Consider the following 27414-nt stretch of genomic DNA (forward strand, 5'->3'; position numbering starts at 1 on the left):
GTGAGACTGAAGTTACCTGAGTCTATGAACATTCACCTGACATTCCATGTGTCTCTGCTCAAGCCTGTGTCCTCCAGCTCCCTTAGCCCTCCGGCCGAAACCCCCTCCTCCCGCCCTGACCATTGATGGCCATCCTGCCTTCGTGGTGCACAAGATCTTGGCTGTGAGGCGTAGGGGGCGTGGTTTTCAGTACCTCGTTGACTGGGAGGGGTATGGTCCGGATCCTGGATTTCTCGGCGACTCATTCTGAGCCCTCAGTTATTGAAGGACTTCTATCGTGAGTTTCCCCCTAAGCATGGGAAGATGCCTGGAGGCGTCATTTAGAGGGGGGGTACTGTGGTGTGTGTGTATGTGAGGCTGGGGGTTGGATTTTGTGTGTGCTCTCTCTGACAGTATCGGTGTGGCTTGCGGGTTGGAGGAGGAGCTGGCTGCACACACCTGTGCCTGATCTTCATCAGGAGCTTACATAAGGTGGGCCCACCTGTGTTCTCGCTGCCAGATTGTCACCGCTTTGTGGTAGATCGTATGCTAGTGCCTCAGAGAATTTTCGCTTGCGATTTCCTATACTTACCTGTGTTTTTCTATGTTCAGGATCCAGCTCGTTACCCTCAAGCCACCCAGCACCTGTACCAGTCAGCTCGAGCCACCGCTGTGCCACACGGCCTCCCTTCCTCGCCGCCTGCTTGCTTGCTTGCCTCCCCAGTCTTCCCTGTGTCTGGAGACACCACCTCTACCTACGCTTCCCCCCCTAACCGTTGCCTCAATAAACCTTCACCTAGTCACCTTTCCAACGTCTGTTTGTCTGCATTTTGGGTCCAGCTCCCTAGCCACGTCACAGCTCACTTGATGAGATGAGATGAGAGTGTCTTCCATTTCATTTTGCTGGTGATTGTGGTACCCAGAAACTTAAGGGACAATACCACCTTTACAGCTGCATTGTTGATGACCAAAGGGGATATGGGATATTTACTTCCAGAAGTCCATGACCATCTCCATCAGCTTGCTGATGTTGAGCTCTGGGTTATCATCTGTATATCATGTTGCCCATTGTGACACAGTGTTCTTGTAGTCCAACTCATCATTGATGAGGCCTATAGGACTGTGGTGTCATTAGCAAAGTTGACGAGTTTGAAGGAAGGGTGGCTGGAAGATCCGATATTGGTTGTAGAAAGCGGGGTAGACAGGTAGCTGCCAAGCTTCACCTGTTGCTTCCTGCTGGTTAGGAAGTCCATAATCAATTCCCAGCTGGGGCGGGGTACCTGCAGTTGTAGCAGCCTGATGTGCAGATGGTAGGGGAGGATAGTATTAAAGACTGAATGAAAGTCCACAGAGCTCTGACATCGGTGCTCGGTGTGCCCAGGTACCGAAGTATGTTGTAGAGGCTGAGGTTGGCAGCATTGTCCATGGAGTGGCTGGCTCTGTGTGAACTGTAAAGGGTCCAGAAGCAGAACATTGATTGGTTTTAGGAAGGACAGGATGAGTCCTTTAAGGCACTACATGAGAACATGTCGGACCAAAGGAATGTAGATTGATGAATGTATTTTTGAGTTTGGGGTGAACTGTCCCTTTAACTCTGATGGACGTCTCTTCGGTATTACAGTGGAACCTAGTTGCTAAACTCAGAATGCTAGAACTTATAATATTCAGCAGCCAGGAACACATGTTGCTCCATGTATACTGGATGTGTAACTTGGCCACTGTTTAAGGCAAAAAAAAAATGTCATTGATTACAGCTTGCTGTGCTGCCCCCAAGAGACCAAAAAATAATTTAATGAAGGTTTAATACTTTTTATTTTACACTCAGTTTTTCAGGATTAAACTTTGCGTTCCATTTTCCTTTGAGGGACTTTATCTTTTTACTTAAAGGCAGAATGAGTAGGACTTCTTGGTTGCAGTTTGGAAGCACAACAAAGTTTGCCCCTCCTCCCCATCTTGTAGCTTCCACTTGGATACATGCTTACAATCTGGCACCTGGTCCTGCCCTCCCACCCTACACACTATTTACTGGGATACACACACTACCCAAAAGACTGGCATCCCAAAACATCCCAAATACAGCAAAATAAGAAAAGATGGCATTTTCTCTCCATATAAAGTCACCGCCATACACCTCTAGTGGGTCATAAGTGATGATTGAAAGGGAGAGAGAGAGATTTTTTTAATGAAATCGTACTCATTCCATCTTTAATTTCCTTAAATGCAGATTGAGTAGGCCTGCCCATCACTGCATCACTCCAAAAACCCGCTCTTCTTCCCTCCTCTCTTATACTACATTGTAGTTCAATTTCAGTATTTTCACTGTTGTTTTTCATTTTTTCCTTTACCTGTCTTCATCCCCTCTTCTTTTCTCTCACGATGTCCTTCCTCCTTTGCTTATTCTCTCTCTATCTCAAATGAATCATGTTGAAGCTTGGCTTCATACGCTGCTGATGGAAGCCCTGTGGCATGCACACATATTGCATACATTCATCACTGCTAAAACTGAAGTTAGACACACAAAGCTACACACATAATAATCCATTTGCTCATGCATACTGTATGTTTGTGTATAAAAACTGTGATGAAAGTAGATACATGTGATGAAACACATTGTGTAATCCACAGTATAACTGAAATGTAACAACTGTCCTCAGTAGGAGAGGAGGCTGGCCCAACCGGTCGACCACACCCTGCAGTGATGCAAACTCAAACTAGACAGACAGGGTGGAACAGACAGGAGACAAGAGGAGGAGAAAAACACAGGAGCACAAAGGGGAAAAGGAGGGAAGACTGCAGGTCTCCACAATGCTTTCCAAGTAGCTTCCCCAACACTGATGTGTTCTCTGTTGATGTGTTGCTGCCTTATGTAAATGTTATAATATGTTATGATATACTGTAAGTTTGTTGCCAAATAAATGCTGTTGAGATGACTAACCCTTGTCTCACTCTGTGGATTAATCACATTTAATTTAATAATAACCTACATTGTGGGGTAGGTTATTCCTTCCAAAGCACATGTTGGCCTATATCTCGTTTTAATTCCCATTTGGAGTCAATAAACACGTCCATCTTTTGAAATATGTATTTCTTTTTTGTAAGATGTGTTGCTTTAGTGTGATATATATTTTAGGTCATACTACTCACCCCTAGGTAGAACCTGTAGTGGTGGACCATCAGTATTTCTCTTTGGAACTTACTGTACTCTCAGCGTACTTTTGCTCTGGTCAAAAATTAAGTCTAACATGTCTTCAGTCACTTAAGATTGGATATGTGTTTTTCCTTTGAAGCCTTAGGAGTTCCATCACTAGTGCAATCTACAAAACAGAAAAGAGATAACTCATCTTTAAACCTGATAAGACAGAATCTGTCAAAATGTATCCAGCATTTTATGTTGGTGTGGGCTTATAAGGATAGAAGGTCTTGCCTGGAACTGTTTATATTCCAGCAGAGCTGCAGAGCCCAACCAAATATGGGTGTGCCAAAGAACACCGTTTATGCTTAATAAGATAATGTTGCTTTAAGTTGTAGTCAGTTTCTTAAAAATACATGTGAACATTTAACTCCAGCAAAAACAGACACTCTCTCAATATGCCAATGGGTCTCTACATTCCTCTGCTTCTTCAAGAAGCCCCAAGAATAAATTAAACTGTCAAAGGGATAACGAAAATTTCACAAGAGTACGTTCAATGATAGACTAGAGAGCACTCAAACATAGTTGTTCTTCAAGACACAAATGAGCATGTTCAGAGTGTTTGAAGTCCATTCAGAATTTGGAATGTTGAATCACAGTGTCATGGAACTGCCTGTATTAGAACTGAAGGCCTCATGTCTTCACCAAGGAAACACTTTTCACTTTTCTTTTAAATTGACATGTGTATGTGTGTGTACATAAGAGAAAGGACACCAGTTGTAACCACAGATCATTGGCCAGCTTACAGCAGCCGCCTATGACATCATCACTGAAGGATAGGTCAATACTAATGAGGTCATAAGGAGGGGGAAAAATCTGATTATGGTCCCCAGTTCATGAACAATATATTTCTAATAAAAACTAGCTTGTACACAAGGAGAAAATGCCGGAGAGAGAGACAGAGAGAGGGGGGAGGAGAGAGAGAGAAGATATGAGGATAAAAGTAAAGGAAATGTGAAGGGAATGTGAAGAGCAGAAAGGGCTGATGGAAGTTGTAATTGTGAAGTATGTGATAATGAATCAGCAGCTTAACAAATGAAGGACCATACTGACTAACTAGATATTAGTAATTAAAACACTGTACGCTGTTGTCCCCATCAGTCCTGCTATAATAAACCTCCCCTCTCATGCCTCTAGGCTATTATAGCTTATTTGAAAAGGAACAGATACAAGTATGAAAGTCAACCAGCTGCTTTATTGGATTAAAAGTACAAGCAAATCACAGGTGCACAACAGCCGCAGACCATGTTCAAAATTCCACTATAAACACCATGAGAGAGTTATTCAAAAAGTTTTGAGATTATATAAGAGCACTGCCGTTCATGTTGTGCAGATTTCAATTCAGTCGATGAATAGACACAGTAAATCAAAGGATTGTACTGTAAAATGCACACATTCTGTACAGGTTTTAAATGTGCAATATGGCAGAATTTTAGTTAAAAGGTTCGAAAATTATCTCAAAGAAACAAAAATTAGTAACATAGTGTGAAGAAATTGTTTTTTTGATATTCCTAAGTATATTTTCGTCTGTGTATAATCACATGAAAATGGCGCATGCTCTGCTGCTCTGTACGTCTGTCTGCCTCGTGTAACTGTTGGTGTTTGCCTTGTGGAACTGTTCGTGTTTGTCATTTGTCAATTGTCTAGTTACTTTTCAGTTCTGCTTGTCATTATGTGGATCACTGGCACAAAGCAACATGGATCATATTAATTATGGCTTATCTGTGGATCAGATGCCGAGGTTGACCTCGACAACCTCGCCATTCTCTGGGCAGACCGTACGAAGGAGTGGGGTCTGTATGTATGTCAACAACAGGTGGTGTAACAACATTAAGATCCATAGCAAGACCTGTACTCCAAATGTGAAGATGTTGACACTGAGGGGAGGGGAAACACACTGGACTTATGTAATGGAAACATAACTGATGCTTACATCTCATGTGCCCAGCCACGTGGTTTATCTGACCACAATGTTGTCTTCCTATCTCCATACTACAGAACGGAAATGAAACGTCCCTAGTCCCAGACCTACAGTGTCTGCCAGTGGACAGACAGGGACAGTATTGTGCAATTGCAGGGCTCATTCGCCTGCACAGACTGGAACATTTTCTCGGTTGGAAGTCTGAATGACTTATGACAGATATTAAATTCTGCGTCTCTATGACAATCTCAGTTATATTTTTCAAGAAATATCCAAACTCAAAGCCTTAGATTACTCAACGTATCATGTACACCCTTTAGAGAAAAACCGAAAGCCTTTCAACTGCAGGACAGTGTTTCTCTAAAAATCACAAACGCCAAATCAAAAATGAAATCTTTAAAGCCAAACTCAAGTATAAGGAAAAACTTGAACTGGAAATCAGCACCACGAAAACAAGACAAGCTTTTCAGAAAGTTAGAACACTGACTGCTCAGGATCCAAAACCCAAGTTAGCTGCAATAACTAATTCTTTTGCCGAAAACTTGAACACCTTCTACACTCAATTTGACACCATGACTGCTCAAATGAATGTAAAGCATTACTGGAGGCCCTCCCCATCCCCCCTAGTCAACACACCTTGCTCCCTTCACTGTGGAGAATGTACACCGGCAGCTGAACCACTGTACCCTGGGGAAAGTACCAGGGTACAAACAGATGGTATCCAGGCACGGATGCTGAAGGAGTGTGCCACAGAGTTCTCATCTATCATGCACTCCTTCTTCTATGGGGTCCTACAGGATTCAGAACCAAACCACGACGGCCCAGTTGCACTCACCTCAATAATCATGAAATGCCTGGAGAAGCTGGTTCTCACCATCATCCTTGCTACTGTCAAACCACCCTCAGACCCAAACACCTACAAGGCCAAAAGGGAGACCATAATCCATTAGAGTGGGCATCACAACATCCTTATCCTCCATCAGCAACAATGGAGCCCCACAAGGTTTTGTCCTGAGCCCTTTCCCGTTTACCCTCAACACCAATGACTGTGTCAGCCGCTCACCCATTATCCAATACCTACCTACCTACACATACCTAACAATAACACCTTTGCTGTAAGCTACCATGGCTTCATCTCCCATCTCACACAGTGGTGCATGGCCACCTGCAGTTTAATGTTTCCAAAACAAAACAACTGTCCTTCAACTTCTCCAGCACACGCAGATGAACCTCAAACCCAACCCACACCCACATCAGCATCAATGCTGAGGTTGTTGGAATGGCGGAGATCTTCAAATATCTCGGACTTACCCTGGAGTTTTGACTCCCCCACCTTCTGCTGCTACTCTACAAAATAGCCCAACCCATCCTCCTTTACTGCTCCCCCCGCTTCTTTAATATGCCGTCAAACCCTAACAGGTACAGACTGACACAAATCACACATAAGGCCGCCAAGATCATTGGCCTGCCAACCCCCAACCTCCAAGACCTCAACAGCACAGCCACTGCACACAGCGAACACACCAAAGCACTTGACCCCAGTCACCCCCTCAACCCACACTTTGTACTCCTCCCACCTGGTCACCTTAACAGGTTGCTATTATAAAAAAAAGTGAAATTCAGCAGGAGTTTTGTCCCCTTTGCTGTAACAGAGCTGAATAGAAGATCCAAACTGTAATGGGCCTGAATTTGTGTGTTTGTGTATGTAATAATATATCTAATGTAATGCTCGTAATGAGCAGGTGGCCTAGCTACCATGGTGTGAATTGGTGAATGCAGACTTGTGCCGTAAAAGTGCTTTGAGTGATTGATTGTCAGACTAGAAAAGTGCTATTTAAATACAGTCCATTTATCATTTATCATACAAGATACTTTGACAGATGTAGACAATAACACAAACTAACCCAATGAACTGGAAGGCCACGCCCACCACTCCAGGTAGGCTAATATTAATGCTTGTGGGACACCTATTTAATAAATCGGGGACTTGATTTGATATTGGCAAAAACAAAACATTATCATTAAGATGTGACACAGAAAACTCAAAATCAAAAGCAATCTGTATAATAAGAACGTAGTACAAAGGAATGCAGTATAAAGAAAACATGCTGAAAATCTGTTCTTTTCTTGAGATACTTGTGATGCCAGAGAAGATGAACAACCACATAAAAAGCAGTATGACTTGCATGTGTGCCCGTGCAAAAAAAGAAAATTCAAAACAAAAACACACCTGGTCTTACCTGACATGAAGAAGTCTGCTTGTCTTTATTTAATCAAAAGCCTATGGGTGTTCATTCCTCCAGTTTTTAAAACATCCACATTTCTTTGTGTTGACCATTGAACAAAAGCAGTTGGCGCTGAACTTGTTCGCTAAAACTGAAACTAAAAAAATAAGCCTGGGAAGCTTTTAGTGTAATTTAAGACTACATTACACAGAGGCTAAAAATACATTGAAAGCTGAACACACTAAGATACTTAAAAATATTTCTTCTATAAAGTTACCTGCATGTTGAGCCAATACATACCCTGGCTTGGCCCTGGTCCTAAGCAATATATTTGTATGTTACCACACAATATTGCTGGAAGGCTACTGGATATAAAATGTGATGTTTTCAAACAGTTACCTCTGCTTCCTTTCAGACTGCTAATGTGCACAACTGACTTGTCCATCCTGAACAAATATTCAGCTGTGGGTCCCAGGCAGACTGCTACAAACATCTGTTTTCCTGTAAACATTAAGGCATGCAATCTGCTCCACGGTAAAACATTAAATTAATGATAACAAAAGGAGGAAGTTAGGACAGCAAACCAAGTTCTACACTGGTGCGAAATCACACTCACAAACACAGACAAACAAACAAAAAAAACACAGCCATGTTTTCCATCACATTTCCTGGAGACTTACCTACAGATAAACCTTACACGAAATTTAACCCAAGTCTTCACCGAAACACTTGTTTTACAGTACAAGTCACTCAGAATTGCTACACACAACACAACTCTTTGGCTGCCACCTGGCTGGGATCCCGTTCCCAGTCATTTTCCAGTGAATGAGAGTCTCCCCTCTTTCTCCTCCTGGGGTGTGTCTCAGTTCTACTTTAAACATTGTAACAGTTGAAATTGTGGAATGTACCTTTAACCCATGAGTTAGTTGAGCAGCGCTCTCACCAACAACGGATACCAGCGACCAAGCTCCCGCTTTACTTTTCACCTCTCAACTCAACAGCAACGTTAGGGTTCGTGTGGACACTATTTTATTTCATGTATGATGAGATAGTAGCCGTACAACCGGGCTTTGTAAGGTTGATGTGTGATTATTATAATAAACAACGAGCATTGTGGAAACCTCAGACGAGTGTGATTGTGCACTTTTGGTCGTCTTCGCTGACTCCAACGCTCTCAAACACATCATTAACCAGGCAGCACGGACCCAAACCTTCCAACATGCCTAATCATTTAATTGCAGACTGTCACAATGAGATGGTGCTTGTTTCCACAGTACACTGCAAACTCATGTTTCTTTATTTAGATTAGGACAGACTAACAGTACTGTCTGGAACTCCATTAATGTTTGCCACGTGTCACTAGTTATTATTAATGTATTCATCAGAATCAAACCTGAAATTATCCTCACATCAAGATGGCACTGTGGTTGGCAGACTCGGCAGCACCGAGCAGCACTCTCTGGTGTTTTCTTTGTTTCAGCTGAAAGACACTACAGAAGTCAATGGAGGATGCAGTCAGCATGGGACTGAATTACATCCCGCAGCACCTCGACCACAGAGGGACATAATGCAACGATCCTGTTTGTAGACCACAGCTTGGCTTTCAACAGGGTCATCCCAGTAATCTTCCACTCAAGACTTACCCAGCTTACTGTGCCATCCTCCACCTGTCAGTGGATAACAAACTTCCTGACAGAGAAGAAAGAGCAGAGGCTGTGAAAAATCACATCCTGCACCAGGACCATTAGCACTGGAGCACCTCAGGAATGTGTGCTCTCAACCCTGCTCTTCTCCCTCTATGACTGCACCTCAGGAGACCTACCTGTTTAACTCCTGAAGTTTGTAGATGATACAGTAGTCACTACAAGATGGTGATGAGTCAGCATACAGATGGGAGGACAAAGAGCTGGTCCTCTGGTGCAGTGAGAACAACATGGAGCTGAACATGCTTAAAACTGTGAAGAGGAGTGGACTTCAGGAGAAGCCTCTCAACACTGTCCCATATTCCCATCCTCAACAACACTGTTTCGGTTATGGAAACTTTAAGGTCTCTGGGATCCAAAGTCTCCCAGGGCCTAAGGTGGCCTTCAAACATAGCCTCAATCATTAAGAAGACACAACAAAGGATGTACTTCCTGCATCAGCTCACCAGCTGATCTAGAATGCAGCAGCATGTGTTCTGACAAAGACTAAGAAGCTAAATATCTCTCCCATATTAGCCCCTCTGCACTGGTTCCCTGTTAAATCTAGAATAGAATTTAAAATACTAATCATTCCCAACAAAGTCCTAAATGGTCAGGCACCATCATATCTTAAAGAGTTCAAAGTACCCTTTAGCCCTCTAGAACACTGCGTTCCAAGAATGCAGACTTACTTGTGGTCCTTAAAGTCTCCAAAAGTAGAATTTGAACCAGAGCCTTCAGCTTTCAAGCTCCTCTCCTGTGGAACCATCTTCCAGGGTGGCAGACACCCTCTCTACATTTGAGACTCTAAAGCTAAAAACTTTCCTCTTTTTTAAAGATTGCAGTTAGGGTTGGCTCAGACTAGTCATGCGTTTTGGGCTTGGACTGCCAGGGAACTTCCCATGATACACTGAGCTTCTCTTTCCTTCCCTCTCTATTTGTATGCATTCTTGTCTCAGAAATGCATGATACTAACTTGGCTTTTCCCATGGAGTCTTTGTGTTCTCTAATCTTGCAGCCTCCAATGGTTCATGGTCTCGACAACTACCATCGCCCTGCATGACTACGTCTGTTATTTTATTAGTGATATTGCTATTATTGTCACATATACTATCATGCACATAATATTATTTTATTTTTAGTTTAATTTCTATTATTATTATAGCTGTTATTATTGTTGTCATCACTGTGCAGCTCTCTCTCTCTCTTTCTTGTTGGAATTGTGTCTCTGTACATTAAAAAGTAAGGTCTAGACATGTTTTATATGGAAAGTGTCATGTGACAATCTTTGTTGTTCCAGACATGCTCAGTATACTGTATATATTCACTCTCTCACATACACACACACTCACAAAGCACACAGCCTGTGGCAGCAGCAACCTTGGCATCTGTTGCCCACTGAGTCAGCCTGCTGGAGCTGGAGTCAATTATAAACACATTAGACTCTGTTTCCCATAACACACAATGACAGAAATACCTGTACATGATTGCACACACATAAACAAAGCCCACTAACACCATATATACTGCATTATTACTTCTCACTCAGTTGGAAAAGAAAGGGGAGATGATGACAATAGAAAGATGGAGAGAAAGAGAGGGAGAAAGAGATGTGGGGGGAGGAAAAAGAAAGAAAGAGCCAACAAAAATGTACACACAAAAACAAGAAGCTGTTTTACTTTTGGTCAGCCTGTCTTCAGAAGTAATCCAATCTCTCCTAATACAAGCTGAGTGTACTTTTCACATTTGGCATGAATAAAGATTGACTTCGAAGCTGAGTAAATCATAAACAAAACATCTTCAGTCTAGTAATCTTATAAAACTCAATTTGTTGAAGAACCCACTTGTAAAATCACAGACATGCATCCAATTCCCACCAGACCCTAAATGCTAAAAGTACGCGCCCTCGAAGACGGCGGCTTTGGATTAAATGTAGCTGACAGGCTGAATAGAAAAGAATATCTCTGTCTTTCTGTGGGGATTCTTCCATTAACGAACTCGACAAGCCGTCACGAAGGAGGCACATGAAGGCGTATGGCATAAAGCTGCTTCAGTGTGAGATCACATGTGCATCTTTAAGCGTTACAAGAATGTGTGTGTGTGTTTGCTATGTACTGTATGTGGGTGTATGCCTCTTTGAGAAATCTGTGTGTGTCAGAGGGAACATTTCTCCCCAGAGCAGGTGCAGAGCAGATCTTTAGCATTTTTCAGTGAGTGTGTGTGTGTCTGACAGCTGACAAACAAGTTTCACTCCCCCCGAGACTGACTGACGGGAGGACTGAGGAAGAATAAAGAACACACACACACACACACACACACACACACACACACACACAGGTACAGATTCCAACGATACAGGTACACAAAGAGACAGTTAAACTTGTTACAGAAGGTTGTTATCACATCTGAAAATTATTCACAATTACAGATTAGGAAGACAGAATTCACAGAAAATTAGAGAAGAGTTGATGCATGAACGTATGCACCAGAAAAAATGTGCACAGAAATACACACAGAGAAATCATCCGCAGCACACACACATAGCTGGTGGGTGTATATGGCGGCCTGTCATATTTAAGAAGGCTTTATGATCACACTGCTGTCAATCAATATGTGTGTGTGTGTGTGTGTGTGTGTGTGTGTGTGTGTGTATGAGGATCAAAATTGAATGATCCAACAGTCAAAACACAGGGAAGCTGGAGGGCTCCAGCATCTTTCTGTGTGTTTGTATGTATTTTTGACCTCACCAGTGTTTGCTCACTTAGTTTCTTTAAATCTCTGGTAAACAAGGATGAAATGTTTTTGACACAAAGACATTTGGTTGAAGCCTTGGTCAGCAGTTCATTCAGTCAGAAGTCCGCGTCAGTCAAAGCTGTTTACCAACAGTTGAACATGTCACCATGAAACCAGTGCTGGCTCCAACATCAGCTGGCGGTCCTCAAGTCCAGTAGGCTACACTGAGGTTCACCTGCATAGCATCTTTCACTACTACTCCAATGAATGACCATCCCTAATGTCCCAAGTGTCAGACATACTACTACTAACCCATTTCTGTTATAGTAATTTTACTGACAAAACAATGTCACCTCAATGTCCATTCAGTAGCTGTTCTGGAGCTTTTGACCATATCACATCCAGATATTCTCGGCAGTTTAAGGATTCTTTTTCCTCTCACTGTAGCAGTATTTTGTTCTCCTGTATCTTTGCTTTGTCCTTCGACTCTCTCTCATGGCTACAACAGTCTGAAGAGTGCAACAGAACCACAGCCTCCTTTGGTCTTAACAATAATGCTACCAGGAGCCCCATGCCTCTCTCATCGTCAGCTGAGGTAATCCAGTCTCATGTGAGACAACTGTGATGGTGTCAAACAGATCTGAGAGATCCTTGCTCAGAGGACAACGGGCCACTTCCTCCAGCCATGCTTGGGACGAGCAGAAGACTTATGGGCTGTTTACCCACTAGAGTTACATTTTTTATTAGTTAAGTTGTGAATGAAGCTGAAAATCAAAACTGTAATGTATTTTTGTTAGATTGCTTTTTGGTCTAAAATTACCTGAACACAATCTAAATCCATATATTTCATTTTGGTGTTTTCAAAAGTAATACAGATATCTGAATCTGGTTTACAGTGACTTCAATTTCTGGCCTAATTCTATTTGCTTCTATTAGTTTTATCAATGATAATGTAAAATCTGAGCAGACAGGCCACAGAAGAGCTTTTAGTGCAGAGGGAGCTGCATGTGTGTATGTCTTCATAAATACATGATGTCTGCACCATATCCAGTGTTGACCAGTTTGTTATTTTGCTTGTCACAGGCAGTGTGTGGCTGGTCGTTGCAATTCCCAGGTCATCAAATACCATTTTGTCACACCCCTTGGCGTCTCATGAAGATGCACAAGATACTCTTTAGCATTTGTATGAGACAAACTAACTCCAATGTAAACCCATTCATGGCATGTTATGTTCACGGCAAGTATATGGACTCAAACACTGTGACACAGACAAAGAAGCTGGAGAAGGGAGTTTAAACAGTTTAACAGCCTTTTCCTCAGATTGTCAGAGTCTGTGGAAGAGAATCAATCCATAGAGCAGGCAAACAGGTCAGAGGTATCGTATCCAAAAGAAAATCCAGGGAAGACAGGTCCGAAAGAGCATCCAAGCTGTTACTCACGATGCAGACAGGCATAGGCTGGAGCATGTGGCAGGCATCTGAGCACAGAGGACAAGACTAGGTGGGCAGGTGGGCAGGTGGGCAGGCGGGCAGACAAAAAGGCAAGAAGTTCATTGGGTCGATCATTGCATTACCAAATAGGTGAACAGACGATTCAACCAATGCTGGTGAGGAGACGTTGATGCAGCTTGATTGAATGATTGAGATCAGGTGTGCTCAGGAGAGGAGGGGCTGGGCCACACCTGTCAGTCATGCCCTGCAGTTAAACACACACATGGGGTACATCCCATTTCTCAAAATTGCATCCTCGTTTCCCTCACTTGCGTCTTTTCCTTGCGTCTTAGTCCCTCCCACCAGGGATGCATGAGAGGACGCAAGGAAACCACGCAAGGAGAGAAGAAACGAGGAAACATGTTTTATGAGAATTGAGACGTCCTTTCCTCTGAAGCGTCACGTGAAGCGACGTCTGTTTCTGATGACGCGACACAGCTGGAGCTGCTGCAGTTACCGTTATATTCACACCCCCACCGCCCCCCGCCCTCGATATATTTACATTTCATACTTATATTTACATTGTTAAAAAGTCTCCAGCACTAGCAAGTAAATATGAAACACTTTTATTAACACACATGAGAATTAATGAGTTCATTCTTGGCTGGACGCCTCTTCCAGGTGAACAGGTGTCATTTTCTGACCTGAACTTTATCAGCCTCGCTGTGTCTTCTGTCCCGTTCAATGAGACACATTTCAGACCTGTTAGTGAAGAGAAACCTACGAGCCATGAAACACATTATTTCACTCAGATAACACGCAGAAAAAGTGACGAGAGGCCGATGTGTTAGTGTTAGAACAGGTTGTAGATTAAAGACTGCTGAGTGGAGACAAAACTGGAGACAGATGTTTTAATGTCTGACGCTGAACGCAGAAATCAGCTGCTGCGGGACTTTTACCCATCAGTAGAAATAATAGCGGTAAACCAAACTCTGTCTCCAGCTACGTCTCTCTCAGGTCTGGGATATTCCGTCTCTTCTCCACATTTGACATGATTTCTCTGAATATCTGTAAAGAAATAAGTTTCCCTGCCTGCCGACCTGCGCACATTGAGAGGCGGTTGTTACGCAACGTAAGTGTTTTGCTTTCAGAGCCGCTGCGCAGTGAGAGCGATGACAGACGAGAGTAGACTCATTTTAAATCAATAAATATGTTTTAATCACTATTTTGTGTCACTTTGTATTGAATGCTTTAGTAGTGAGCAGAGTTCAAAGCGGGATAATAGTGAGCAGGTTCCTATGGTCCCTGCTCACTATACATCATCTCTTACGTGATTGAAACATGACGGATCCTCATGTTCTTGTATTATCGCTCTTTGGAGAACGTAACTTTAAGTTAGGCTCATCTGAATTACAGCCATTCACTGCAGGATATTTACACTAGCGCACTTTCTCCACCTCGTTCAAACGTGCCAGCTGTGGGGGCGGAGTCTTCATACCGTTCAGTTGACAGACTTCCGGGTAGGATGCACTGATGTATCCTCGCTCATAGCTCCTCCGAGAGCCCTCCTCGCTCCTCGATCCTCGCTCCTCAGAGCCGCAATTTTCGCTTTGGGACGGCCGGCAATATGGCGGACCAGAAGTACTTCCGGTTCGAGCGAGGATCGAGGAGCGAGGAAACGACAATTTTGAGAAATGAGATCCACCCATGGACCTGTGGTAGCGTTCCTTCTTACAGAGTGGTTGCAGCAGTCTGTTGCTGAAGGGGGGCGGGGGTAGTCAATGATTGATGTCAGCTTTGCTAACATCCTCCTCTCATCTGCATTCTCAGTGGTGTCCAGAGGGCAGTCCAGTTTGTTCTTGAAGTGCATGCTCAGGTATTTGTACTTCCCCACAATCTCAGTGTCCATACCCTGGATGCTCACTGGTGTGATCTGTGATCCCTTTACCATCTCCTTGGTCTTGCTGGCGTTGATGTGCAGGTGATTCAAGTAACGCCGTCTGGTCTCTTGAAAAACAGGTTCAGCTCATTTGCCCATTCCCTATATCCAGATTCTGGGCCCCTGCCGTTCTCGCTGCTGTGCCCTGAGGTGGTTTTTAAGCCCCTCCAAACCTCTCTGGCTTTGTTCCCCTGCAGTCAGTCCTCCACCTCCATCCTGACCTTTCACCAAGGAGACCAAGGGTTCGTGTTACCTGACTGACCAAAAGTTTACGTACATGAGTTCAGTCACATAACCTCCATAAACATACTTATGTCAACTCAATCCTTGATATTTTTTCCAAACCTAACCAAGCTGCAACCATTACAAAATGTTAACAGGTTAGAAAGGTTTTCTGGCAGGCACACTGTCTGTATGAGACAGGCATGACAAACTGTTGTTGGTATTTGACAGCCTGGGAATGAAAACAGGTTGTGTGCACATATGCATGTATTCTTTGTATGTTTAGATTTGTATTTATATGCACCTTTACTAAGTGTGTGTGTGTATATGTGTGTGAGAGAAAGACAACACAGGAATGAATAAGAATCCCTCACTCCTTCTATTAGGTGTCCGAGGATGCAGCATAGTGCCCTGGGAGAAAATATGTTTGTGTGTGTGTGTCTGTGTGTGCGTGTCTCTGTGTGTGACAGTGTGAATGTGATAAGTAATATGGCAGTGTCATAGAGAAAGCCATTGTAACCTTTATACAGCTCTTTACACTGTCACTTCCGATAAAAACACACCTCCATCACCTGGAGAGGGAAAAGAGAGGGAGGAGGGAGAGAAACAAGGAGAGGAGCTGGGAGAGGGCAGAAAGAAAGGTGGAAGAAAGAGGGAGGTGTGGGGGAAGAGGATGATAAAAGAGAGGAGGAGGCAAAGCATTTTAAAAAAGAAATTGGACAGAAGGAGGCAGTGTGCAAAGTAAGATGGTACAGACAAAAGGACAACGGAACGAAAAGGAGACAGGAAAAAATTAACTGAGGAGGACAGATGGACAGACTTAAAATGACAAAGAGGTGACAAAATATGGAACGGAAGTACTGAGGGGGGAGAGCAATAGATGGGGATGCTTCATATTTTCACAAGGTCAAGTGTGGAAATGGGCTCATACTTGCTGTGCATTCTCCTCTCATCACATGCTGTCAGCTGGCCTGCTGTCCAGTAAAAATGAAATGAGCGAATGGAAAGGAACACCGAAAGACCCAGGGAGAGCAATAGAAAGCAATGGTGAGTGGTGGAAAGTAAGAAGGGAAGATGAGAAGAAGGATGCAGAGGGATGAGGTAAACTTGTGTGTGGAAACGAAATAGACTAAAAATCTATATGAAATAGATTCAAGATTCAAAAACTTTATTGTCCATTAATGCAGGCAATCATGGATCATCAATCATTTGTCTTTTGCTGGTGCATGGGCATCAAATCAATCCAAAAAAAACAAAAAAACAACAACCTCTAAATATAGAATGCTGTATGCTGGCTCAGCTCAGTGAGTCCATAGGTTGGCTCCTTAGTTGCAAATGATTTCTTAAAACAGCATTTCAATGCTCTTGAACCTCTGTCCCGATGGCATAATCTCAAAAACGGTATCAGGGATGTTTCATCGCAGATTTTGTTCGTCATTCTGTTTATTGTGTTTGCATAATGTTTTGAGAGCTGGGTCAGTGTGCAACCTGTGATTTTGGAGAGTTTGGCTTCGTTCCTCACAGACAAGTGGCAAAGGGGGAAAGACACAATGTTGAAGGTTAATAGCCTTTCAATCGTCCATTGGTTGACACTGCTCAGATCTCCTTTTTTTTTTTTACACTGAACCCTCTTGGTTTCTGCAGCAGCAAAAGTTGCTGGTGGGCCTTTTTATAAACAGCCTTGCCATTCCCCGAGAAAGAGTGGGTTTAGTCTATTTCAGTGCCAGGGTACTTCAAACTGTCTTAGTGATTAATCTGCACTGGTAGTGGTAGTGGGTAGGGCATGGTGGTCCTGTTGTCTCCTGGGTTAATCGCCTTGGATTTATTTACGTTGAGTTTAAGATTGCTTTTATCAAACCACTCAGCTCTGCAACATAGTCTACAAACAGTGCAAAGAACACTGGTCAGCCAAGGTACCAGAGCCATATTATCTGCGTACTTCACAAAGATTAGGTAATTGTATGTGTATCTGATCTCATTGGTAAAAATATGGGAAAACGGGAAAGACTACAGTCCTGAGGGACCCCTGTAACAGAGAGAAACATCAGTTCAGATGACATGACATGACTCAGTTATGTAAAAAGTCTTTGATACATAAAACCAAGGCGGAGAGAATGTGCAGGTTACAAAGACCCTTGAAAAGTGTATTTGCACGCATGGTGTTAAAAGCTGAAAAGCCCATGTATAAAACTGCATATGCATATGATACAGCATGAAGAGGTGTCAGGCTTGCATCACCTACTCCCCTTTTTGCCCTGTATGCAAACTGCAATGGGTACATTTGGTATAATGTCTGCTTGACATCTAAGAAAGTGAGGACGTGCAAAGTCTTGAACACTCACCGGCATTTAATGAACTGGTAACACATACTCAACACATGGAAAACACACACTAATTCAAGTACTTCAAAGTCTTGAGGTACACACCACTCTGTGGGTTGTGTCATCTTTTTTGTGCCCTGCATTGCACTGTGTCCCGTTAATCAAATACATGACTATTTTTTGTCTCTGTACACAGTATTAGTTTTGAGCCACCCTATACAGCTGAGCTTGTCTTTACACTTGTGACAGTCTCATCTGCCCCGGTTCTATCTTAAAGCTTAGGAGTTTTTTTTTTTCAGTGTCAAGAGTAACAATCCATTCATCCAGGCTTGCTACCTCACTAGCTTCTCACATAAACTGAAACTGTCCCATACTTTCTATGACCTCATCCAGTGTCCAAGGTCATCCCATTTTACATGTACACTTAAAAGAAGGACATTTCGTTTAACATAGTGCTGGTTGTTTCAACACTTACCGCAGTTCTGGACACTTTTAGGAATGCTTCTTCCTTCTCATGCAGTGTTTCCTTTCCAGCTTTGCTCCCCATGCCATCTTTCAACGTGAACATTAACTACTTGCAGCTCTGGTGGCTGGGACTGGGAGCATATTTGTTTAGCAACCTTCTTGGGCTGGCGCACTTGCTAAATAACTTGCTAGCATCAAGTCTGCGGTGAGCTGGAACTTCAGATACAACTCCTTATCTCTAATGCCCATGACGTATAACAAATATGGGAGGGCACTCAGAAGGTCTGGCACAATCAGTGATGTTAACAGTTTTTTACAATTGCTTACACTCTAAAAAATAACACACAGTTAGTGAAACCCGAGAGTGAAGGAGCAAAACCTCAGCCCAGAGCTGCACAACAATGAGCACATTATCAGCCTCACACTACACACACTTCTCTACATTAGACACTGAAATCGAACATGATGTCACTTCCTTACCATTTCAAGGCATTACCTTTCAACAGAACAGAGGTTTGGGTGTCATCCCCCAGCAGCCTAATCCTATGGCAGCATAGCTAAGGGCTGATCCAAGGCAAGCCTGAGCCAGCCCTGAATGTAAGCTTTATCAAAAAGGAAAGTTTTGAGCCTGCTCTTAAATGTAGAGAGGGTGTCTGCTTCCCAGACAATAGCTGGAAGATGGTTCCACAGGAGAGGAGATGATAGCTATAGGTTCTGGCTCCCATTCTGGTTTTAGAGACTTTAGGAACCACAAGTAAGCCTGCATTCTGGGATTGCAATGTTCTACTGGGGTAATAGGGTACTATGAGCTCTTTAAGATAAGATGGTGCCTGACCATTTAATGCTTTGTAGGTAAGGAGAAGGATTTTAAATTCTATTCGAGATTTTACAGGCAGCCAGTGGAGAGCGGCTAATATCGAAGAAATATGGTCTCTTTTCCTGGTTTTTGTCAGAACACGTGCCGCAGCATTCTGGATTAGTTGAAGAGTATTTAGCAACGAATTGGGACAGCCTGATAGTAAGAAATTGCAATAATCCAGCTGGAAGTAAGAAATGCGTGGACTAGTTTTTCTGCATCATTTTGAGACAGGAAGTGCCTGATTTGCCATGCACTGCTTTACACCGGTGGACGTGGAACTTATCAAGAAAGTTGTCTGTGAGTTAAAATCCTCTACCTGTGCTCTTGATCCCATTCCAACTTATTTAAAAATGGGTTCTAACTGTTTAGCAGAGGAGATTTTAACAAAACTTAATCACTCACTGTTCACAGGCACCTTTCTATTGGGAAAGTATGGGAAAGGACTGGAGCACTTTACACATGAGGTATAAAGACAAACTAGCACAGACTGACAGAACACAAACTTAAATGCACTAGGGAGGGAATGTTAAGAAAGGACAGGTGAAACAAATCAACAATCACAAGGCAAAAAAACACAGGAAGTGACGCAAAAAATGACATATGACAAAAACATTTTCAACATCAAACAGGAAATAACTAAACTAACACTCAAAGCCATGGCAGACATTTAACACAAAACTTTTGGTTTTGTGAAATGTTTTTGTATTTTGTGAAATGTCAGGTTTTTTTTTTCTATGTTGTGTTTCCTGAAATGTCATTGTGTTTCACGGCAGTCCATCCAATATGTCAAAGGACATTTAACTAACAACCCCAAATGTGAGCCTTGTGGTGGTGCTACAGGAAAAGTGGGGGGATCACTGAAGACCTTAGGCTCCATCCCCTTGTAACCATGGAAGTCTGTGCAAAATGTTGTGGCAGTCCATCTTGTACATGTTGAGATATTTAAAGGACAAGTAAAAACTGTAACCTGCTTGTGGTGCAACATGACAAGTCAGGAATTATGAAAGTCATTAGCATTCATCATCTGTGAACCAAAATTTCGTGCCAATCCATCTAACAGCTGTTGAGATATTTCACCAAAGTGGTACACCAACCAACAGACTGACCTACCTACCTACTGAACAACACTGCCATCCTAAGAGCCAGGCTGCTAGCATGGCTAAAGATAAGTGATTGAATCTGAAAGGGGCCTGAGGAAAGTCATACATTGCCCAAAATAGACCTGAGGTTAATAGCACCTTATACAAAATGACGAACAGACCCAAAATAGAGACAGACCTGGAAACAGCATGATGTTCCACCAATTAATGAGCAGTGGTGAAAAGAACATGTCCCCCACCATTCACACTCTTTGTCTCTCCTTTCGCTTCAATAATGATTTCCATGCACCTCGTGATCAGAGCTTATGGAAAGGCACTCAGGTGTTACATAGTGACAAACAGACCTGAGGCCCATGGCAATAAAACCAGACTGTACACAGGCAGATAACTTCAGCGCAGCCCGACTGAGGTCTCAGTTACCACGAACTGAGTAGAACTATGAAGATGCAAATACGCACAGCTCATCTTGTGGTGATAATTGAAAAAAAGTTTTACTTTGGGATTTCTTGTCTCTATGACTCTGTTTTTGTTTTTTGGACTGTCACCCTGACCAAATTACTTTTGAAATGACTACAAAGAAAGAGAAAGAATAGTTTTCATCCTACCTTATTGACAATACAGCTGCAGAGTGGTGCAGAGAAATAGCAGGACCATTTAATAACAAGAGTTTCTAAGATTTCTAAATCCACACAGGGTTATGTGGAAAGTGCATGCCCATACTAACATTTTAACATCAGCATCTCTGTCAGCACCACATGAACCTTTTCTCCAGCTTCAGTCACGTTCACGCACTGTCCATGACTGATGTAGAATCCAGTGTTTCCAAAAATATTGACCTGCTGTTCAGAAAAAGAAGCCCAATTTTTATTCCTCATTTACATTTGGGACAAAATGGAGAATTTGTGACATATAATCTCCCTCACAGCTGATGGGTTTTGTGAAGCAGCAACTTGAGAAAAATGAGTTTTAATGATATGTTATGCCTCCTTCCTGCTTTAATATTTTACTGTACATGCTTACAAGATGCAGTGTTTGCTGCAATGCAGGTAAAATAGAGGAAGAGGAGAGAAAACAATGTGATACACACATCTCTACGGGCACATAGACATGATTTGAAGGAATAATGACAGAAGATCATAGTCTATAGCAATTTTTTTTTCCTAATTCACCAGGCCTGAGATATCGGTGAAGGTCATGAATCGATGAATCAGGTGACATTTTATATTTAGTCAAGATAATTCTTTTCAAACCAACTAAATGTGTGACTAATAAAAGCTGCCCACATAAGAGAAAGGTACTGTAATGATAATATCATGTATAGCCAGTGAAAGAGTACATACTTTTGTCAAGGCTGTACATCTGCACATCTTCTGTCATTGTTATTGTGTTTTTTTAAAAAAAGAAAAACTATTTCCAAAAAGACAATTTTTTCCATGTCTTTCAAAAACACTATTGTTCCAATAAATTGCTTTAGTTATACATGCATTTGTTGCCTTGAAGAGACTTGAGAGGTGAACAGTGTTTGTTTGAATGGTTTTTAATAATACATGTCCCACTGGCCACATAAAGCGACAGACACAGAAGTTCTGTCCAAATTTGTGTTTAAGCCACTAAAATTCAGCTATGGATTAAAAGGTGAAGTGATATGAGAATGAATTTACATTCAAAAACCTTTCTGTTAATTCAAATGGAATATTAACATAATTTGATATTGCCATTCACTTCAGACAACCTGTTACGTTTCAATCACACCATAACCAAACTTACCTTCCACCATGCCTCCTCGACCTTCAGTCTGATCCTATAACAAAATGGTGGAACTACTGCACGTTGAATTTAAATTCATTAATACAGTCCTGAATAAGGTTAGCCTGCAAATGAGTTTTTCTTGTTAGCTTAGGGTCTATCCTTTCTCATTTCATAATGTGAGGATTGTGAAGCTCTTTCACACTGTAACAATGATTAAGAACTCCACAAATAAAGATGACTATTTACTGTTCTATTAAGTTGTTCTATGATCAGTAATAAATGAATTATTTAGTACATAATACAAAAATTATCTGCTGCAGGGACATACATGATAAATCACAACCAGCTTAAAAAGGTCAACTATGTTACCTGTATGAAGAACCAAGCCATTACAAATCAGAAAGGCTGCGTAATTTTAATCTTTACATTTCCCCTCGGTTAGCAATGCCCCTAAACCACTGACCCGTCAGACTCTCATAAATAACACATTTGAAGGACAGATAATCCTTTGAATCACGTCAATAAATACATGAGCCAGTGAGGTAAGTAGCTAAACTATAATGCAGCAGATGTAAGCACCTCAGCTAGAACAACTTGTGCTACAGCTGGGCTATGAGACTTTAGTACAAATAAGCTGTTTCAGTGAATCAAAGCACAAGCAAAGTTCTACACAAGTGCACTTATTCATTCTGGGTTTTTGTTGTTTTTTTAAGTTGTTTTTAACAATCATCACTTTGTGATAATTATTTAGGCCGTCCAGAAATAGCTTAGCATAAAAATGGCAGTTACATGTTTATGTACAAATAACCATTATCAAATTCAAAGAGAACAATTACAACCAACCTTTAAAAAAATGAAGCTCTTCACTGACTTAATGAACACTGACCAATGTGATCCTAGAATGTCGCCATCTATGTTGGCCACAACACAGAGTTATAACTTAGCAATTTTGGTGTTGTTGTCACTATTTAGTATATCTGATTAATACACTAAAGACACACAATTTTATAAAACAAACAGTCTGACATTCTGGATTATACGTGTGTTTACGTTTTGGCAGAGAGCAGGATGAGAAGATCAATACCATTCTCAACTAATTATCAAATTTAAAGCCAGAGCCTGCAGGCGTTTACTTTAGTGCAAAAATGGAAAAAGGAGGAAGCAGCTGGTCTGGCTCTGTTCAGGAAAAAAAAAATCCGACGAGCACCTCGAAAACTCACTAATTAACATGTGATATGTTGTTCATTTGTTCATTTTTTTGGCTGGACCAGTAAGTAGCAATACCTGGAGAGAACTCTCTCTCTGTATTTTCTTTCTCTGAAAGAACAAATGCTTGTGATGACATATGAATATGCTGGTGACTGTGAAAACTCCTTCAGGCACTTAATGTGAGGTTTCAAGACATGAAAAGCAAACAAAACGAACTGAACATATGTGCTACGCTGCTTAATGCCTAATGTGGAACCAGCTGATGTGCCTGACAGCCTAAGACATGAAATAATTGAGGTGCAAAGCAATGACCTGCTAGAAGTTTTTTTTCAAAACGAACTATTTCAGGCTCAGAAGGCAGAAGATCCTTGGTTCAAATCCTGGCCTCAGCAGTCTACATGTCGAAGTATCCTTGGCCAAGATACTGAACCCCAAATTGCTCCTAATGCTGTACATTGGTGTGTGAGTGTGTTAATGCTCGTAATGAGCAGGTGGCCTAGCTACCATTGTGTAAATGGTTGAATGCAGCACTTTGAGTGGTTGTCAGACTAGAAAAGCGCTACATAAATACACTTCATATTCCATTTACTCTCTCCAAAACCCTGTTTCACATGCACATAACCACTATATAATGAAGAGAACTCAGCTAATCAAGTTTTGGTCATTATTTGACCAAGGTAAAAACCTTGGTCAAATAATGAAACTTCTTCCTATTCTGTAGCATACCTATGTAATGAACGTACTGAACTACACATGGGGAAGATGCACAGGTATGGATGACTGTTTATGAAGTGCTGAGAAAATGGCCTTAAAGCTAATAAAGAAGTTAGAGTCACATTAGCTGAGCTGAATCCTGCGAGGTCAGCATACAGACAGCAACAGAGACTTCACAGGAGACAGTACTTTTGTAAGTGATCCAATTACCTCTGGCACATTGATTCATATGACAAGTTAAAAACTTTTGGTGTGTGTATTAAGGGATGCATCGACAGCTACTCCTGGAAAATAATTTGGCTGAATACCTACAAAATCAGCAGTGACCTGAAAGTTATTGGAGGCTATTTTGCAGAAGCTCCAGAAACACTAAATAGCTGTCCCAAACTTGTGTGCATAGACCATGTTGTGTTTGAAACAGGAGTAAACAGACCCAAATGCTAAAACTCAGACACAGAGGCACGTAAAAAGTACGTAAAAAGTCAATGGGTTTTTCATGAGTGAATCTGGGAGATTCACACACTGAAGCTGACGAGTAAGCAGAGAGAGGACAGGCCGAGAGGGAATCCAGTTCCAGATTACTCACAGTTCATACTGACAGGGCGTAGGCTGGAGCACGAGGTCAGCACCTGAGCACAGAGAACAGGAGTCGGGGAGGCAGACAGACAGGCAGGCAAGGCAAAAATTCGCAAAAAGGTACTTGGAAGATTGTTATCACTTAGGTGAACAGACGATTTGACAAATACTGGGATTTTACGTATCCTGTAAATTTAACTTATATGTCACAAATAAAGTTGTCTCAGGACACTTTCCATATAGAGTTGGTACAGACCATACTCTTTACCTCTTTATTTACAGACACCCAACAATTCCCCCTTGACCAAGCACTTGGCAACAGTGGTGAGGAAGAATTTCCTTTTAACAGGCAGAAACCTCAAGCAGAACCAGGCTTTTGTGGGTTTGTTGTTAAAGAGAAGGATTTTAAATTCTATTCTGGATTTTACAAGGCACCAATGCTGAACAGCTAATATCAGAGAAATATGATCTCTTTTCCTTGTTTTTGTCAGAACAGGTGCTGCAGCATCCTGGATCTGGAGAGTATTAAGCAACAAATTGGGGCAGCCTAAAGAATTGCAATAATCCAGCCTGGAAGTAATAAATGTGTGGACTAGTTTTTCTGCATTGTGTCAAGATAGGATGTGCCTGATTTTTACAAAAAGGCAGTCCAAGGCCAGCACCAGTGTATCCAGAGTTGCTATATCATCAGAAGGTGAGTTTCTAAGGTGTTTAGGGCCAAGTACTGTAAGTTCCATTTGGTTTGAATTTAGATTCAAAAAGTAGCCAGCAGGTCTTTAAGACACGCTTGAAGTTTAGTTAACTGATAGGTTTCATCCAGCTTCATTGATATATATAACTGGTATCATCTGCATAGCAATGAAAATTTATAGTCTTTCCTGATAATATTGGAGCAAGAGCACACATGGGGCAAATGCTATCAGTCCAAGCACAAACACACACACACACACACACACACACACACACACACACACACACACACATACACACACACTTGCAGAACTCCATGACTAACTTGGAGGACTAGGATGCACAGAGGAGTCATCATTAACATGTACAAACTCAAATCAGTCTGCAAAGTAGGAAAACAGAATTTAAACCAGCTTAGTGCAGTTCCTTTAATGCCAAGTAAGTGTTCCAATCTCTGCAATAGGATACTGTGGTCAATGGTGTCGAATGCAGCACCAAGATCTAACAAGACTAGTACAGAGACAAGTCCTTTGATGCAATTTGAAGGTCATTTGTAACTTTAACCAGTGCTGTCTCTGTGCTATGATGCACTCTACATCCTGACTGGAAATCCTCAAGTAAACTGTTGTTCTGAAGAAAGTCACACAGCTGATTGCTGACTGCTTTCGCAAGGATTTTAGAGAGAGAGGGGAGGTTAGTTATAAATCTGTAGTTGGATAAAAACCCTGGATCAATAAGAGGCCTTTCAAGAACAGGTTTAATTGCAGCTACTTTAAACTGTGGTACATAACCTGTTGACAAGTTGATCAAATGATTAAATGTCACAAAAACAAAATAAAGAGTGTGAATTAGGCCGGTTTCCATCAACTGCTTTGGAGCAAATAAACTAGACTACATAATCCATAGTTTTGTCAGAAGTGGGCAGTATAAACTATGTTATGCATGGCTGTAATAAACAGAGTTGAGGAAGTAGGTGCAAACCAGAAACAATTCAATTCAATTCATTCAATTTTAATGTATATAGCATAAAAGAGAGGTCTTCGATCGTTGTGTGCATGTTTTTATATTTTGGAAACATCCTGGCAGACGCCAACAGCGGAAACAGCTTCCTCTTCTCTCGGAGCTGAAACAGCTGATTAGCAATGTGTGTGTAATGTTTGCTACTCTAGAGATGTTTCCATTAAGCGCATTAATTCTTTTTTGAAAAATGCAAAAACCACCTCAAGCGAGCCTAAAAACTTCGAGAAATTGAGGACAGTGTTTCCATCCGACGTTTTGTAGTGCGATATTTCAAAATGTGCATTAAAATATGATAATGGAAACACAGCTAGGGAGGCTGGGTTGAAATAAACTTAAAACCCAGCATAAAATGTTTTTTTTTAACCCTTTCATGTGACATGTGAGGAAAAGCCTTCATCACATAAAGACAACTGTCCTGGGGTGGAGGCCCAGGGGGTATTTTACTACAACAGATATGGAAGAGGGTATTAATTGAGCTTGGGCCATGTATTTCTCATGTTGTGGGGACATAAATCTATTTACATAGTCACAATGTTGGGGCTTGTCTTCCTTATACGGACATAATGCATGTAATGCCCGTAATGTAAATCATTAACTTTTAGGGTGTAGACTTTGGCTACAGGAAATGAATGTTAGTCTATGTAATGTCCCCAAAATGATGGAAATGTGTGTGTGTGTGTGTGTGTTTCTGAGAAAGAGAGGTGATGTGAGTAAGAAGAAGGGGGTGAAGAGAGAGAAAAGAATGCAGAGACAGACAGATGCAGAGAGAGAGAGAATCATGCTGAAGGGAATAACAGTGAGTGATGCTCATTAAAACTGATTATTAAAGCAGCAACACTGAAGAGCTGCATTCAGGCATAGCCACAACATCCCAAATGTGTTTGTGTGTGCATGTGTTTGTGCATCTGTTGTTACTATAAACAGATCAGCCTCAGAAGTATTGGTGAGAATGCACACGGTTAAAACATACAGCTGATTTTCATAAATTAAACATTTATCCTGTTCTCAGATTGTTTCAGTGCAGAGTCACACTTCCTCTTGTGCCTGTGCTATTGTGTGTATGATTGAGCAATGCATGTCACATCATCCAACAGCTGTTGCCAAAGTGCACTCGAGCAAGGCACTTCAGTCAGGCCCCTCAATTGCCTCATTGCTAAATGCGGGAACATGAATCACGCTGATCCAGCAGGGAATGTGTGCAAGAACTGTTCTGTAAAAAGGGACTGTAAGTGTAGTTGCATTTACAGTATAATAAAACCACAGTTGAGGTATTATACAAATATTAGTTGGAATTAAAGAATTAAAATGGATTCAGATTGCAAACATCATTGTAGGCAGGGGCTGTGTTGGTGAGGGCATGTTGTTTAAGGTACTGATTAGAGGTCTTTAT

At 41.8% G+C, this 27414-nt stretch overlaps 1 pseudogene; it reads right to left on the minus strand.

The window, feature by feature from the left end:
- Positions 1-8985: 8985 nt before the first annotated feature.
- LOC121607635 lies at positions 8986-25868 on the minus strand (annotated as a pseudogene).
- Between the last annotated feature and the right edge of the window lie 1546 nt (positions 25869-27414).

Source organism: Chelmon rostratus, chromosome 6 (genome assembly GCF_017976325.1).
Source record: "Chelmon rostratus isolate fCheRos1 chromosome 6, fCheRos1.pri, whole genome shotgun sequence".
Taxonomy (NCBI): Eukaryota; Metazoa; Chordata; class Actinopteri; order Chaetodontiformes; family Chaetodontidae; genus Chelmon; species Chelmon rostratus.